Consider the following 17,757-nt stretch of genomic DNA (forward strand, 5'->3'; position numbering starts at 1 on the left):
TCTCGCATGTGTTCTTTCAATTCACCACTTTACACGGCGCAATTTTGAGTGCGCCTTATTCGTACACACGTCAGATTTCGCAATGACGTGCCCCGTGTAAAACGGCCTTAATATAATATTTTCAATTAACGGGCAATAAAACCCAATAAAAGATTAAAATTATAAAAAAAATTAACCAATGCAATAACGTATAAGAAAAGCAAGATAAGCAATATTACATGAAAGTAAACGATCATAGCTAAATGAGAAAAAATTAATAAAAGATATACTTTACTACATAAGAGTACGTAATTATAACTCGATGAAAAACGCCATAAAAATAAAGACACGGTGTTAATGCAGAAAAAACAGCCAGACTCGCCAGATGGTTAATTGAAAATAAAGGGATGACTTCGAATTAACCATTAAAGTATCGGAGAATGATGAGCTAATTAAGTTAAACGATTCATTTATATTCAATAAAGAAAAAAAGGCAACTTTAATTTTTTAATTATTTGCACAGTTAGTGCGCGCCCTCCTCAATTCCTTCTTCAGATGATAAAGCAACTTCTTATCTTTTTGGCAACGTTTTTGTGGAGTGTGACACTAGCTGACATCTCGTAGCAACGGAGGAGAGCCAGTGTATCAACGAAAGAAGCACATTTCTTTGAGAACGCAAAGTGCACGATGCGAGTGGAAATCCCGTGGAAGTAAAGTATGGAGTACGGTTCAAGAAAGAAGTTTTTCATGATATCTCCCGTGATTCACCGCTTTAGAGCCGCCAGTGACTCGGAGGCTGCGCGCTAGGCTTAGGTTGCTTGAACAATCGGGTGGTTTCCCATTATTTTTTTATTGCCTAAATCGAGAGATTATTACTCCAGGAGTACGTATTTCACGATTTTAGATTTTAAACGATGACGATATCTATTTTTCGCGATTAAATGAAAAGTGAAAATTTTCAAGCGCACGAAAACGCGACGGCTGATGCTGAGAAAAGTCCGTGTGACGTCGCGTCGTTCAGTTTCCCGCTGCCACAAGTAAGGTGACCTTGGGGCGAGGATTTGAGCGCTGATACGACACAGGATGCTAGCAGGTAGCAGAGTACCCTGCTAGCAGGTAGCGCTTGGCTTAAATAAGGATTATTAATACCTTATCAAACAAAGAAAACTTTCCGACCATTGGCAGTTTTAATAGGTGATTACTAAGACATGTTTCCCTGAGGTCTGTGCCTCATGTATGCATTGGTAATCTCAGACGATGTAAAACTCCTATCTACTCGTATAGAAACTAGGTCCCTGTGACGCCAGGTGGAGTCGCATCATCGCATGGGCGCCAATATTGCCTTTTTCAAATGAGATTTAAATTGACCATTAACATTCGTCTAAACTGGGATTTCTAAAACCAAATAATTTTTATATTATGAGTCTCGGTGGCGGCGGTGTAACGTCCTTGCCTGCCAAACAAGAGGTCGCGGGTTCGAGTCCCGCCTGGGTAGTTTCCCCTATCTAGAGAATGGATGTTCGTGTACGTTTACTTGTTAAATTAGTTGTATGCCCCGATGTAAAATGGCCAATATGAGCTGTATTCGGTGGTTTGAAAAAAAATAAATAAAATACACTAATTGTGGGTAACGAATCGCAAACAATGCCTTTCGTTTTCTTTGATGAAGGAAACTACCCTATTGAGAATGGATATCTTTAAGAGCGATACGGAGGACATCATATTAGAACCCCAATATATTTCCAGGTCCGACAGAACGATAAATTAAGGGAGATATTTTTCCGAACGCATTCGTTTTTCCCTCGAACTATGAAGGGCGTAATTTCGTAATGATAGTCGTAATTTCGTTAGAGAATTTGTTTCCATGTGTAAACGACTGGTGTCCTAACACCCCCTGCCACACGCCTTTTAGGCGGCTTGCGGGACAGTATGTACATTATAAGTGTCATTTGCACCATGGTTATTGAAATAACTTCTGAAAATCAGTCAATGTCCTCAATTTCTATAACGTCGATTATCAGATAGTATAGTGGTTGTGGCCACATCGTGTCGACACGCCTTAGGCCGGCACCGAAGTCGACCGTACGATCAAGAAAACGATTTAAAATTCGGATTCGCAATTAAACTACCCTATTGAAGAAAATTTCTAAGAAACCGCAAGGATATCGAGCCTTCGAGTGACTAGCAGAAAAGTTTTGGGGACACATACATTTTGGGCAAGGCTTTCGGAGTATATATTTATATTCATTCATAAAACAATATATACTTATATATTTGGGCTATTACAATAGTGCGATCACCTGAATTTCAACGTGGTTGGTTTGTTTTACACATTTAAATTGAATGGTTTGATTTTTAAAAAACTTTATTTTGTGGTGTAGTTTTCTTAAATGAGTTCCATTAAGAGATTTGAGTAAGTTTCAATATTCGTCTACATTATTGAAGCATAAAAGTTTTCCATGTTTTATTCTTTATCTTTCTTTATTCTATAGTTACAATAAGAGCCTGAAAGCGATAAAAAATTACACAATGAACAACATTTGAAATAAATTGATAGAAGGGGCAAAAGTTAAAGTAATAGAACCAATTAAATGAAAATAATGGGTTTAAAACGTTGTTATATTCTACACAGAATTTATTGAAAACTCGTTCGGTTTCAACCTTTTAAGGTCATTGGGTATCAAGAGATAATATACTTTTATAGTTTATTTTCTTTAATATAATCCTTTTTATCTGTATCATTATCTGATCATCTGTAAAATAAAGCCAGCTATTTTACTGTTTCACGTGGAAGAGGCTTCGTGGAGAAGCTGGGTTACATTTTATAATTTACATTTTTCACTGTTTTAGTAAATAATCCCAGAGAACGCATTTCGGAGAGCTCTCTTCAATGGTTCCATCATGAATTTTGTGATGAAATCTTGAAGACTATTTGACTTTAATATTTTTCAGGTCCTCCAATTAAAAATACTCATTATTAAACTGTATTCCTTGTGACATATCTTTCTTTCTCACTGCAGACTATCTACTATTTTTCATTAATTATTTCCTTTCATCAAATCTATGGTCGCGAGGTCACTTCGTGGAATGGTGACATGATAGGTTCAAATATATCCGTGGTTATATTCCACGCAGTACTTAATGAAAACTCAACCGGGATCTTTTTCGGACACCTTCAAGAGGTAATTCTGTCATCAATACTACATAATTACTTGGTACATAAAACATAAAGACTTTAATGATGTGATATAGGGATTATTGATTGTAATGCCGTCGTGATATCCCTCTCAGGGAATGAGATGAAGAAATATATGGAACACAATGGAGAAGAGTGTGTTTTTCCTGTCCCCTGGAAAGAAGCAATTACGTGGTTGATTGGCTGGATCAATAAGAAGGCTGTGGAGATGAAAATAGGACTATAGTAGGGGTTATTTTATGATCGTCAGGATCTCGGCCAAGTGGTACGCTATTTAAAAGTAACTGCACTATTTTCACGACGATTCCCGTTAGCCACTAATTGAGTTACAGCCAATGATGATTCACTGATCGAACTCTCGTTTAGGAAAATCGGGTACCTTTTGTATTTGGCCCGTCATAATTGCAGTGAGAGCATCAGAAAATGTCACCACCGCTGCAGCGAGCTGCAGTCGCCATAAATCAAGACCTAGCCAAAGCCTAAATTTATCAATTCCATCTGAATCTAAAACTAACAAAGAATTCTTATTTAGAATCATTTCATTTAAACTTGTATTTCTCAACGTCCGCAACACTCATACTTTTATCTTCATTTATGAAACGCGTAGCTCAATTCTCTTCAGCTTTTAAAATACAATTTCCCTTTCACGGGAATACGAAGGGTATGAGGATGGCAGCTGTAAGCTCTAATGAGCTAACATTATTTAAATTTTTTATATTTAAGAAACAATGAGATGGAGGAAAAAATCAATGAATAAGTGAATAAATAAATAGTGTGTGTTTATTTAGTGCTACTTTATTAAATTTATCCAAATTGATAGGTAACTGTGACCACCTTTAACTTAGTTACGATCAATAAATAAATAATAATCATTGAAAGAAAAAGGTATGCCAAAATTCTTTTCCCTTCCTTTTTATTAAATTTAAAATTTAATTCTTTTCATTCTTTTCCTTATTACTGTATTAAATAACGTAATACTAATCAGCCATGCCTTTATGTATCAAAATAATGTAATCATATTTATTCATAGCCCTTATGAAGGCATAAACATATACCGAGATGTTGGCAAAAATTTGCCTTTAATTCTTAAAGACCTAATACACTACAACATGGACGTACCAAGCGAGAGGCAGGAGAAGGCCGCTGCCCCTCATCCCCCAGCAGCAAAAATCACAAATGTCTTTAAGGAAAATGATATTTTTTTCAAGCAAATAATTTTAAAAACTAATATAGACCTGTTACAGTTTCCTTAAAAATTGCTTGCCCCCCTCCCCCTCGTTTTGATCCTGGGCACGCACTTGCATTACAAGACACTTATCAACGTTAAAATTGATGTCAAGAGGAGGAAAAAGAGTCAATTAAAAAAAGATATGTAAAATTTAAATGATACAAAAGAAAGCTCAAAACAATCACTCACTAACGATGCGTTTATTATAAAACTGCGATAGATAATAAGATATTTTAAGACATCATTCGGCAAACAATCGTTGAAATAACTATAACCAATCATGTATTTGTTAATTTTGTTCTAAATACTAAATTCTCCTCACCCAACATTGATTTATTGCAAAGTTCGTCCAACTACATCTTTATGCTGTGGATGGTATTAACATAAAGGCAACAGAAGAAGTGAAGTACCTGGGAGTTACGATAACCTCGAACCTCACGTGGGGAACACACATAAAGAATATTTGCGGCATAGCCCTGAAGAAATTAGGATTCGTCAAGCGTATTGTGGGAAGATTTTCGGATGAGAAATTGAAAGAAGGATGCTATTTCGCACTCGTCCGTCCGCACTTTGAATATGCAGCGAGCGTATGGGATCCGGTGCAGAAAGACTTTATCCGCGAACTGAATAAAGTACAAAGCAAGGCTCCGCGGTTCATCAAAAACTACTACGGACGCACAGACAGCGTTTCGCATATGTTAAGGGAATTAGGCTGGGAGCCGCTGGAGACTCGGAGGCTGCGTTCTAGGCTTACGTTGCTTGAACAATTGGGAATGGATATCTTTAAGAGCGACACAGAGAACATAATATCGGAGCCACACTATATTTCCAGGTCCGATAGAAGCGATAAATTAAGAGAGATGTTTTGCCGAACGGATAGATATGGGAGTTCGTTTTTCCCCCGAACCATAAAGGACTTTAATAAATGATAGTCGTAATTTCGTTAGAGCATTTCCTTTTATGTTTAAACGGCTGGTGTCCTAACACTGCCTGCCACACACCTTTTAGGCGGATTGGAGGCTAGTATGTAAATGTAGATGTAGATGAAACGGAAGGAATTTCCCCAAGGAAAAATATTGCCGAAAAATCAGCAGCAAAATACAAAGTAAGATCACTGTGAAGAAGAGCTATCAATAATTCACCGAGGTAATCACAAACAGTTCATTTATCAACCGCAAATTTCAGTTAAATCATTTTTTATCACCGTGTGCGAATAAATCCTTTCGATCGGTTTACGATCAGCCGTGCGATATATTTTTCGAGAGGGCAAAAACAATGCTCCGCGAGAATGAACGAAATGCATGTTAATCCGCAAAAGAGCAATCCACTCGTTTGATGAATGACCGCGCTCCGCACTGCGTGAGTTAGAACAATTCACGCGCATTAGCGTAATCCGGCACAATACCACGCCCTCACGTTTTAAAAGTGCTCGCGCTGCCCACAGCTGAAATGGTTGAAATGCGCTCGTAAAATCTATTTTAATAGTCGGTCAAAATGAGAAATTCGCAGAGAGCAAAACAAAAGTTTCGCTGACCGAATTTTAGCATCAAAAATAGTCATTATTAGACATTTTGTTCGAAATAAATTATGTTGCGTCATGTAAACAAGCAAAGAAAGCGTTATATTATCATACCTCGCTGACCATTGACCCACGCATTACCCGTTTATACGAAATAGTTGACAGTATTGATGAAGAGACCCCTTTAAAAGATTTTAACCATTTAAAACCTACAGTTTAGCAGATTGGTTGTCCTATCAGTCCCGAGCAAAGTTCGATGATTTTTCATCGCCGTTAGAGGTCAAATAATTTACACAGCAGACTTTTTAGCAATAGCCCTTAAAAACCAATGTTTAAAAACCTCACGGCCGCATTCAGACGGGACGACTATCCTCCGGCTACCGTCCACGGTACGGCGCGGCGCGCCGTACTTTCTGAAGCCTGCCGCGGTACCGTACTTTCAAATTGCCAAAGATCTCTGTCGGTACCTTCATACGAGTCGAATCGCGCTGCTCACGAAACGGACGGCGTCGTGGACGGCCCCCGTGGTCTCCACTGCTCCCATTTCAATCCGGCACTGCGCTGATCCGTCCACGGCGTGAAACACACACAATCCTTCCTTGCGGCCACATTCAGACGAGATGACTTTTCGCGGGCCGCCGTTCACGGAACGGACCGAGAAATGGAGACCGCTATCAGACGAGACGACTCTCTGCATTTCACGGCGCCGAGCAGTGAACGGCGACCGGCGAAAATTCGTCCCGTCTGAAAGCGGCCTTAGACGACGAGGTACTATTCTTATTTCCTCTGAGCATGAGCGTGATAACGAGTGACGATATCGCCTGCGTAGACTAGCTTGCGTCGCGTATGAACGTAAATAAAGACAAAAAAAAATGAAGAAAAAAGAACAATGGGCGCCAGTGCGAGAAGGGAGAGGGAGGTATCCTTCCGCTCCGCAAAGAGAGTGATTCCCCCATAAAATTATAGGGTGGTTAATGCACTCGTTATAAGCGTCCCACTTTCGTCACCGGGAATCGGGAAATATAAAGAATGGAATGTTAAATAAGGTTGTAAAGGAATGGAAGCGAGTAGGAATTTAGGATAGGCACAACCCAAAAATTAGAAAAAGAAACTATGGAACGGACTCACTCGAATACATCCTAACTGCACGTCAGAATACTTCCGGACCATCAGCAGCCACAGGATGACCTACCTACCGATCGCGACAGCGGCGACCTCTGCGGCCCCACAGTCAAACAAATCTCACCAAGTGGGCGCAGCCGACCTGTCCATAACCCGGCTGCAACATAACGGGGAAGAATGTTACATTTTACAAAGTGAAAGTAGTTCCAACGTTTTTCTCGCGAATATGAAGAATTCAACAGACGGCTTTTAGATGTTCTGTCACCAGGGGTGAAAATAGAAACTAATCGAAAGTCAAAGTAGTAAAATTTCAATATTTCCGGTCCCGGGAGCGAAATGTAGAAGCGAAACGAAATGGAATCAGGCCGTGTTCCAATTCATAGGGTGCGCTCCACGCTGTTGCGCTCTTAGGGTGCCTTCAGAGTTCGGCGTTGCGTCGACGCCACGCCACGGGAGCTCCCGCCCCGCCTGCAAATTTGGCCCTTCACTGATCTGCGTCACATTGTTCTTTTTATTTGTTCAATCTATATTTACACATGTTGCAAAGGTATTTCCAAACATGAATAAATTGCTTAAATGCAGAGGGTATTTACTGCTTTTCATTTTGAACCAAACCTTTGATAAGATAGCTATAATGAATTTATTTTTAGTATAACTCTCTTCTCTTCCATTGCCTAGTATGAGAAATTTGTCCTGTGCATCTATTATGACAAATATTTTGTTTATGACTCGCGTTACCTACGTAAACATCACCTTACGATGACGAGAATCCGTTCGCTAATGTCGTGGATTATTTCCAGTATTTATTCCATTGCTTCAAGGCGTACTTAGCAGTTACAAGTTTGTAGCCTAAGGGAACGACATACCGGCATATAATTCGCATGTACAGGAGTGTTAGATTCCCTGCGTAAGCTTTTACAGTTCACGTGAAAGAGTGGTTATTGCATTTAAAATAATAATGTTTGGGCTTATTTCTCTGGAATCCCGTCGTCTGCCTGGGCGAAGTGTAGGTGCTGCCACTTAGTTATGACTTCCACCGTGGCCTCAAAAACAAGCCACTTTTTTCTCGGGAGTAACATCCATAGAGCCCTCTATGGTAACATCGACGTGATCTGCGTTGAGAAAACAAAAGCGTCGGCATCTAAAAATCGGCCCGAGAGCATATCATCCTATGATTTCGAGCAAAACGCACATTACAGATATTGTTTTGTGGATTTTCACGCAATTTTATTTCTTAAAATATTCTTCTTAACTATAAATAGCATTGGAAGAAAAACATAAATAGCATATGGCGACCTTAGAGTCGCTGATCATGTATATTGTGATGGCACTTGAATATGCATTATTACGACCTTTAATTCTTATTTCCTAACTCGGAATATACGAAATATAATAACAAATTACATTTAGTGAATATGAGTAAGTTATCAGGAACATTTATTATGATAACTGTTGTTCAAACAGATTGTGTCAGCCATGTTATCTAAATAGCTTCAAATAAGCAGATCGTACCCCCGTGCACCCCCTCCCCCTAGATCCGCCTTTGGATTCACCCTCACTCGCTCTTCAACCCTTCGACTGCGACCGTTTGAGATGGAAATTTAGTGGATTTGGATGAGATTTGATTCGGAGCAATGATTCGGTTCTTTAAATCGTGTATAATGAATCGAATCGAATCTCGAATCCGAATGAATCTTGAATACATGTGAATGTCAGGGTGTCCAGCGACCGGGAAAGTCTGGAATTCAGCATGATTTACACATGAAATTTTGCTCCAGCCTGGGATTTTAAAAACTTTTACATCAAATTCATTTCACAGATACCATTTTTTTAGTTCAACACCCATTTTCTGGTTAAAATATGGTTGTTGTAATTGGGCTATGGTTGTTGCGCCCCCCCCCCCCCCCCCCCGCGGACCCTTAAAAAATATGCAAGATTTTTAACACGGTTCCGTCATCATTGCGTTTGTTTTACATTACGGGGTATCCTTGTGCCCACCCTAGAACAATTCAATCCTGTATTAAATTTAAATCCTGGATACGGCCTTGATTGTGCCCCCCAGAAAGAAATCCTGGATCCGCCCCTGGGTGAATCCTAGGACTCTCTCCTGTTCTTCAACTATGCGCTCTTCAGGGTAGAACCTGGAGCGGATTGGAATCGCACTACGTGACGTCACTTCCGAAATGTGACGATCGGAATGTGTTGTTAAGAGCGCAAGAGTGCATTTGTTGGTGGATTGGAACGCGGCCTTAATCCCCGCATCCGGGGGGGGGGGGGGGGGCGCTTCGTGTGGCCCCCTGCCTCGCACCCTTTGACGTCGAGTGCAGCAGTCGATGTGAATTCGTGAATTCTAAGGCCCGCTTCACATGGACGCGGACGGTCCGCGTTCCGCGCTACGATCGCGGGGCGCGGAGAGCGGTCGCCGTTGTTCAAATAGGCGCGGACGAAATCCATCCGCGTATGGCACAATGTTAGCTGTGTGCAGTTTGCCAAGGTAGAAGAGCGTCATACTGCCAAGTGCAATTCAAGCAATTGATGTATACTAGGTTAGAAAAAACGTGATAAATGTGCCCGTCAAAGGAGGTTTTGGGCGCACCCTATTGTGGCACAAACAACACTAAAAGCCGCTTCAGTGACCATATTTACTGAACTACGTAATGATGAATATAATTTTTTCGATTAATTTCCCATTGTCAACTAGTTTACCCAATTGATTAATCAATAATAATTAATTAATTAGTTTATCCCCAAGCTAGCTCTATTTCCAATGACAAATTTACTTGGTCCGCATCAGTCATCCGCGTTCATTTGCAAGCCCAAACCTGTCTTTGCGGCGCGTCCGAGCGCGGATGATCCGCGGAGGGGCGGAGGGGCCACGCGGATGGCTCCTCCGCGTGCGGACGGTCCGCACTCACGTGTAAGCTTCCATTAACGTCATTGGAACCTTATCCGCGCACGGAGCGCGGACCATCCGCGTCCACGAGAAACGGGCCTTTAGTCGAAGTGGTCCGCTCGCATTGAATGAGAAAATAAAATGCAGTCTGCCGACGGAAGATAGAGCGACGCTTGGGAGACGGACATTCACCACATCAGAGCGGCGGGCAGGTTATTCGTGGCTGGGGTCGGAGTGTTCCGGTGGCATTGAATGCGACAATGAAATGCAGTCCGCCGACGTAGTCTCCAGCAACGTTACCTCCGCTTTTGCAAGTTTTTTGCCCGCAACTTTACGCGATGTCGAGCCACGGCATAGGGACGAAGTTAAAACTGTGCCTGGAGAGATTATGCGTCGCACACAACAAACCCCATCCAGTATTAAACAGCGTGTTTACGTTCCTCCCTTGCCTCGTGACATTGATGAACTAAAAACAAGAATATCAGCTGCTGTAGCTTCAGTGACAGAAGACACCATACGCTCAGTTTGGGATATATGTCGTCTCGTTTAAGCTAGAAGTCGTCCGCGCAGCCAATGGAGGACATATTGAACATTTATGTTGGGTTTTATTAAAGTTTTGTCCTTTGTGAGTCATTAAGCATACAATTTGTTGATGTTAAGGCCTTTTTCTTTCAATTTTTAATTTTATATTTTTTTAGGGTACTCGCGGCGTAGAAGTTAAGCTTGAAGGTAGAGAAGAACATTTAAAGATCGCCGGTGAAATATCATATTCTGGGTTCACCTATAGGGATAATAAGAGACGGAACGCTTGGTGTGTGGATGGCTGCTGGTGTAAGGACTTTGCGGCCGCGATATGATCGTAGATATTGTACATTTTAAGGCTTCATATATAAATGTCTACGTATATAATGGTGAAATTGGTGATGAAATGGAAGAGAAGAAATAAAAGATAAGAGGCAAACGAGTTAGATAAAGAGTGAAGGCTATTTAGGGAGACGTCGTGAGACTAAGAGAAGGAATTTATCATCAATATATCTAAGGTAAAGTAGGGTCTTTTGAGGGGATATCCTAAAAGAAATATTATTCAATCACGCAAAGAAAAAGATTTGTGTAAGAAAGCCTAAATTTAGCCCGAAAAGACATGCCGACACATACCGGTAGCTTTTTGTTAAAAGGGAAGGCATTAAGGATTAGAAAAAATTGGAGTGATCAAAAAGAGATTTGGTGCTGGGCATTTAAAATGATGATGCTGGTCAGAGGCAGAAATTGAAAGAAGCGATTCACTCGAATATGGGATAGCGGTATAAAATAAACTTCCATCCGTGGTGTCAATGATAGTAAGATAATTGGGATGGAGGGAAATAGATTTGAGCTTAGAAAAAAGTAATGGAAGTCTATGACGTATGATGGAAGAGACTTAACGAAAAACGGAGATAGGTATGTACGAATATATTGATACGTTCCATTGGAGAGTTTCGTAAGGATATGTTTAGAGAGATTAGGTTTTTTTCTTTGTGAGTTGTAAGAAATGGCAAGGATTGGTAGATGGCAAGGATATGTGAGACGGTGAAAGAAGGTAATGTTCGGATGGCTTAGACCGTCAAAGTGACCTTATGTTTTCCGGAGGGCGTTCAATTCGCTCTTGAAATCAGAGTTCAGGTCTGACAGTTAAGGTGATGTAGAACGTTCTACTTGAACAAATCGTTGTTAGTAATATCATGACTTTCTTGGACAGACGTAACTTCCTCCATGACTGTCAGCACGGATTCCGAAAAAATAGATCCTGCGAAACACAGCTCGCGCTCTTTCTTCACGACGTTATAAAATCTGGTGAATCGAAAAGACAAGTTGACGCACTATTTCTAGATTTTAAGAAAGCTTTCGACACTGTACCTCACAACAAACTTTTATACAAATTACAGTCATGCGGATTAAACGAAACAGTTGTAAACTGGATACGCGACTTCCTCAGAGATCGTAAACAAAAAGTAGTTCTTGACGGAATTAGCTCTGATGTTGTAAAAGTTACATCAGGTGTTCCACAAGGAAGCGTAATCGGCCCCCTGTTGTTCATTATATACATTAACGATCTCTGCTCCCGCATTAGCAGTAAAATACGTTTATTTGCTGACGACGCTGTCATCTATCGCGAAATTAGTGATCACTCTGACTATGGAAATCTATCATCGGACTTAAACAACGTTCATTTGTGGAGTCAAGAGTGGGGACTCGAACTTAATCTGAGCAAATGCATGGCGGTACATGTTTTGCGGAATTCGTCCAACACTAACAATGTTTATGCAGTGGATGGCATTAACATAAAGGCAACAGACGAGCGAATTGAACGCCCTGCGGAAAACATAGGGCCGTATTCATAGTCGACCCTACATATCCGTCCCTACATTACAAAAGGCCCCTACATAAGTGGTGGGGGATGATTCCGTCGTCAAGTTCTCTGAGATGACGTATATGATGGCGCAGCGCCAATTTTCCACTCTGGTGGCGTAATTGGAACTAACTATGAAACTAAGAAAAGACGTCCGATAATTTTCGGGCGTATTGTAAGGACAACGGCTAATAAGTAAGGTATCTGATAAGTAAGTACGCTCCCCCACGCTGTACCGCTGTGGCGCGTAAAAGCAAAATACGCTGATAAGTAAGGTACGCTGAACATAATGAAGCGAAAAAAAAACTTTATACCTCCACATAAATTTAATATTGTATGACCTGGGTTTCGACGCTACAACATCTGCTACGCTTGAAACGGGTATTCGAATGCCAAAACGAATGGTTACATTCGTACCTTAGACTAAACACGAAGACAATCATCTTAGAGCCCCATTATATTATATTTTCAGGTCCGACAGAATCGATAAATTAAGAAAGATGTTTCGCCGAATAGATGGGCATGAAAATTTAAAAAAAAAATTTTCAAGACAATGTCATCGATGCAAATGTGCAAGATGATGACATTCCACGTCGCCATCAGGTCGGATGTCATACAGTGTTATATTTATGTAGAATTATAAAGTTTTTTTTTACTTTTCTTTGTTACTCTTAGGAATTTGAAGTTTACTCACTGGAGTTACAGCAACGCGAGCCGTTGTCTTGGATTGCTCGTTGAAAGACGTCTTTTGCCGTTCACTCTGCATGCAGTCCACCGGGTTCTTCCGTTTTCAAGTGCGTACGTCGTCCTAGTAAGTCCTCCGGGCGATAGTATAGCCTCCCCGTTGAGGCGGTCGAGGGAATCGCAGCGGCGAAGTGACTAAGGGAGGAGGGACTGGCTAGCTGAGGGAATGAGGGGGTGGGTGGAAGGAAGTGTGGAAGAGGGGAGGGGATCTGGGGGGAGAGAGGAGAGGGGGACCGCGGGTGGGGAGAGAGACAAAGAGTGAGACAGACGATTCCTCAGGGTCTTCAAAGGAGGATTAACGTAGGATTGGAATACCGAATGGATTGGAAAACGGTGTCTCAATAGGATAGTTTCCTTCATCAAAGAAAACGAAAGGCATTGATTGCGATTCGTTACCCACCATTAGTGTATTCATAATATACAAATTATTTGGTTTTAGAATTTCCAGTTTAGACGAATGGGAATAGTCAAATTTTTCCTCATTTGAAAAAGGCCAGATTGAATTGAATTGAATTTAATACTCCAAGATGAATGTACAACTTTTTTTTTATTGGCGCCCATGCGATTCCACTCCACGTGACGTCACAGGGACCTAGTTTCTATACGAGTAGATAGGAGTATTACATCATCTGAGATTACCAATGCATGCATAAGGCACATACTTCAGGGAAACATCTCTTAATGATCACCTATTAAACTACTCAGGTCGGAGAGTTTCCTTCGTTTAATAGGGGAATAATAGTCATTATTTAAGCCAAGCGCAACCTGCTAGCAGTCAGCATCGCAATGGCGCACAGTATCCTCGCCCCAAGGTCACCTCACATGGCGGAAGCGGGAACCAGAATGACGTCACACGGGCTTTTCCCAGTATTCGTACTTAGCCGTCGCGTTTTCGCGCGCTGGAAATTTTTCACTTTTCATTGAAACGCGAAAAATAGATATCGTCATTTAAAAATCAAAAAGCGTGAAATGCGAACTCCAGGAGTAATATATTTCGATTTAGGCAATAAAAAATTAATATGAAACCACCCTATTATTTAAATGTTATCCCGTCAAATCCATTCCTGTAACGACGAGACAATCAAATAAATTGACGATTAACCCAAGAGATTCATCATCATCATCGCTGGTCAACAGTACTAACTATCCTAATTAAATCCTAAAAAAATAATAACAATCTTAAATATCCTAGGGTTGGTTTTGACGCACCTCTCCCCTCAATTCTCCTACCAGCTAATCTTTTCAAACCTAAGCATTTCTTCTCTTACGCATTCTTCTTTACCTGTTCTATATATTTCATTCGAGGTATTCCTTTTACGTTCTTGCCATCTACTGGTCCCTCGACGACAGTCTTTATCAGGTCATGATGTCTCAAGATATGGACTATAAGGCTGTTCCGTTTTTTCTTTATCAAGGTATACATGAGGTTTCTCATTTATATTACTCTTCCTAAGACGGTCGATCCATTAAATCCTCATCATTCTCCTGTAGCACCACAATTCGTTGGCTCATACCATTGATTTCTCTGCGACCGTCATAGTCCATGCCTTACTTCCGTTGAGAAAGGGATTCATATGGTCCGTAATAGTCTATTGACTTTGATTTCACCAAAGGCATTTACACTAAAATGGGCCCACAGGTGTTCACTAACTAATTTTGCAGACACTACTCGAGTTAGCAGGTAGTCTCCTGAGCATTCGGACAGTAAGGGTGCCTTCACAGTTCGGCGTTGCGTTGACGCCGCGGCTAGCGAGCCAATCACAGCCCGTCTTTGAGAATTGATGACGTCACGTCTCCAGCACGCTGCGTCGTCGCAGAAAAATTGAACCTGCTGGATTTTCTCTGCGTAAAGGCGGCAGTACGCCGACGATTTCGAACTGGTGTTTTTTTATGGGAAGCTTAGGTATGCAAATATGCAAGATTAGCTCTAATGGGAATGACAAATGCTATTTCTTACATTATTTACTATTATTTTGAAGTGTTAAGCATAGATGTTTCGTATCTTTCCGAGACATAGGATAAATGTTAACCGTAAATTAGATTACAATCACCGAGGAGCGTAGTTTAACATAACACATATTCGTCAATGGTATCACAAGCAGCGGCGAAGGCGTTGGTCCATTCAAAACAATTGTTTCCCGAGGTAGGGATTTACTGTTAACATCATTTAAATGTAAGTACATATGATATTATATAAGGAAAATTGTAGCCGGAGAAACGTCTGTTCAGATAGCGTTTGGTTTTCGTACGCATTCCCCACAAATCGGCGCTATCAATGGCAGTCTTCGCTACTCCCTCCGTCCGCCTACGACTCGTGACGTCACGATGGAGCGCTCAGGCCTTCTCTCTCGGTGGTCCTGGCTAGTCTCGATATTTTTACTTAAATTAAATAAGGTACCTTTCACATTCTGAAAACGTTTAACTCTAAAAGTGCAAGCCCGGCATCAAACGGCGATAAATTCAGTGAAAATATAAACTGAATATGGAAGAGAAAAATGATAACGAGATAAAAAGAAGATAACTGCTGACACTCACCCTTGGGGTTTTCCTCGCTTTATCCCTGCTCCAAAGAACCAAATACGTATCCTAAGGAATATTCACGAACTTCCTGTAAAGAAACAGAGAGATAATTCTTTATTCCAACCTAAAATATCCGGGAAACAAAATTTTACATCGGAGAAACAAATATTTATAGAAATATACCCATCGATTATTTATACAGGACACGAAGCAAGTCTCATTTGGGATCAAGATACGAGTTTCCATGACATCCAATGCTACATGCTTATTCCGACCCAAAAAAAAGTCTTTTGTTGGCGAAAAAAACATTATTCGTAAAAGGCTAACTTCAGTTCTTTCATTTCCGTCTCTTTTCTCAACACATGGCTTTTCAATCGACAATAGCTTTCTTTGAATAAATATTTAAATATTTACCTCATTTTTTCAAGGTGATCAGGCTACCTGTTCAACCATCCTATGAATATTCAACCCTGAAATTTAATATCGACTGGAATGCTTCAATCTAATTAATTATGTAAAATCAAGTACAGCAAAATGTAAAATATTTGGCAAAACTTGATCACAAGTGAATATAAACGATCCCATGGATTAAAATATCGATGACTAAGACATATCTCAAAATTAGACCGGTAAGATATAGGTATCTTAAACAGACTGTAATGACATTTAAAAGATAAAATTCAACCAAAAAACAACTCTTTGTTTGAAAATGTATGCTTCTTTTTCAGTTTTATGAATTTTTAGTTTTTGATTTCTGTGCACAATTAAAAATATAAATCGTTTCTTTTGCTCTCCTGAAAATTTTCTATTTTTGAGATACGTGTTGATAGAACTTAGCCATCGATATGATTACATCTTACTTAGGCTGTAAAAATTACTACAAATTTTTGAGTAGTCAACAATTTGAAACAGACTTGCTTGCTTGGCTTCAACAATGCAAATTAAATTGAAATATAAATTTAAGAATACTACTGACACCTAAAATTAAGATTGGAGATATTATGGTGGAAAATGGCAGAAAAGCTATCTTAAACTCATCACTAAGTCTCAAAATGCAACATTAAGTTTCTAACAGCCATGTAAGTAGATAATCGCAGGGGGGAATGACATAATGTACTTAATTACGGAAGTGGAAAATGGCCATAGAAAAATGGAGGCCTGTATTATTGAAGACCTATAGTGCGGAGAATATTAAAAATTTTCAACTTTTTATGAAAATTATGAATTTTTTCAACAAGTACGTGTTAAATGTCACTTTACCAACGGAAAAAACGTAGTAACAACATTTAAAATTTAAAAAATGAACATTCGAAGATTCTGCGTATTCCTTTTTTTCTTATTGCCTCTTATTGAATAATTCTTTTCCATATTCATGGTCGCCAATCACGATGCAAAGAAATATTTATTATCTTTTAATTGATATAGCTTAAAGACATTGGTCTCAAACACGCATTACTTAGAATTCGTTTCGTTTCCATGAATATGTAAAAGGTGAAAGGATAGGGAGGGTCGAGTGAGAATAAATTTAACTCACAGAGAAGAAAAGAGCAAATTAGAGATCTCGTGAGGAAAAGCGCAAATTTGAATAACAAGGGATGAAAGATATGCATTAAGGCAACCTCTGATATATTTATACCCTTGCGAATAAATTTGAGTCTAAGTCATAGCATCTCGTCCGCGAATGAAGTTTTACTGATTCCACATGTCACGCTCTTTTACAGCCCATGATTAAATATCTCTTCACCAAGCAAAACTAGGTATACAATTTATCAAATAAAATTATTTTTTTAAGATGCAATGGAATGAACTTCATAGAACGCAACTTCATGGAATGTAACTTCATGACTCCAGGACTTTGTAATCCATGGAGCATGGAACTTAACTTGGAACATTGTCACAGATATAACGATAAAAATCACCTATTGTATTCCACACTTGCAAATAATATATATGCATATAAATTTTGGAATATACTGAGACACTTTATACGTATATGAAATTTCAAAGGTTGGAATACGATGAGTGAATGTTTTCGTCGTGTGCATATAAAAATCCGACGAATAAATGATGATACTACCCACCACTAATAAGTGACTTATAGTCAGTTGCCTTGAATATATAATTTTGTTTCTATGTACTTTGCTGCCTCTTAAATATTCCATAAGTTGAG

General features: G+C 39.8%; 1 long non-coding RNA gene across 1 annotated transcript in view; it reads right to left on the bottom strand.

The window, feature by feature from the left end:
• Positions 1–17,757, bottom strand: part of LOC124155326 — a 390,208-nt gene that overhangs the window by 245,369 nt on the left and 127,082 nt on the right. The window contains exon 3 of the long non-coding RNA XR_006864171.1: positions 15,603–15,675. This is a non-coding gene — a long non-coding RNA (uncharacterized LOC124155326). The remainder of the gene's footprint in view (positions 1–15,602; positions 15,676–17,757) is intronic.

The sequence above is a fragment of the Ischnura elegans genome, chromosome 1 (genome assembly GCF_921293095.1).
Source record: "Ischnura elegans chromosome 1, ioIscEleg1.1, whole genome shotgun sequence".
NCBI classification, from domain to species: domain Eukaryota; kingdom Metazoa; phylum Arthropoda; class Insecta; order Odonata; family Coenagrionidae; genus Ischnura; species Ischnura elegans.